Below are 377 nucleotides of genomic sequence, written 5' to 3'. Positions count from 1 at the left end.
GAAATTAGATACAAATGATGTAGTAAGCAGCATATAGATCACTGGATAAGATGAAAGAACAGCTTCGTTCCTAAGCTGATTCATGGACTGAAACATAAAGCAGCTGCATATAGTATGTAAAAGAAATTGATCACGCATGATCATTGATCTTGGAGTTGTATAAAAGACAATCCAATACAGTCCATATATATTTGAAATTCCTTGTGATTATACTAAAGCTTAAAGAGGTTAGTAGGCATAGAATAAATCTATGTGGGGTGTCCGAACAAAAGGCGTCCGGCCCCGGCCCTTCAAAACTAAAGATGTCCGACTCTATCCGTCTAAGGGCGCCCGACTCTTCAGCAAAGAACGTCTGGCTCTTCTACTAGACGCGTCCG

The sequence above is a fragment of the Brassica oleracea genome, chromosome C9, assembly GCF_000695525.1.
Source record: "Brassica oleracea var. oleracea cultivar TO1000 chromosome C9, BOL, whole genome shotgun sequence".
NCBI lineage: Eukaryota > Viridiplantae > Streptophyta > Magnoliopsida > Brassicales > Brassicaceae > Brassica > Brassica oleracea.
This window is presented reverse-complemented; position numbering follows the sequence as displayed.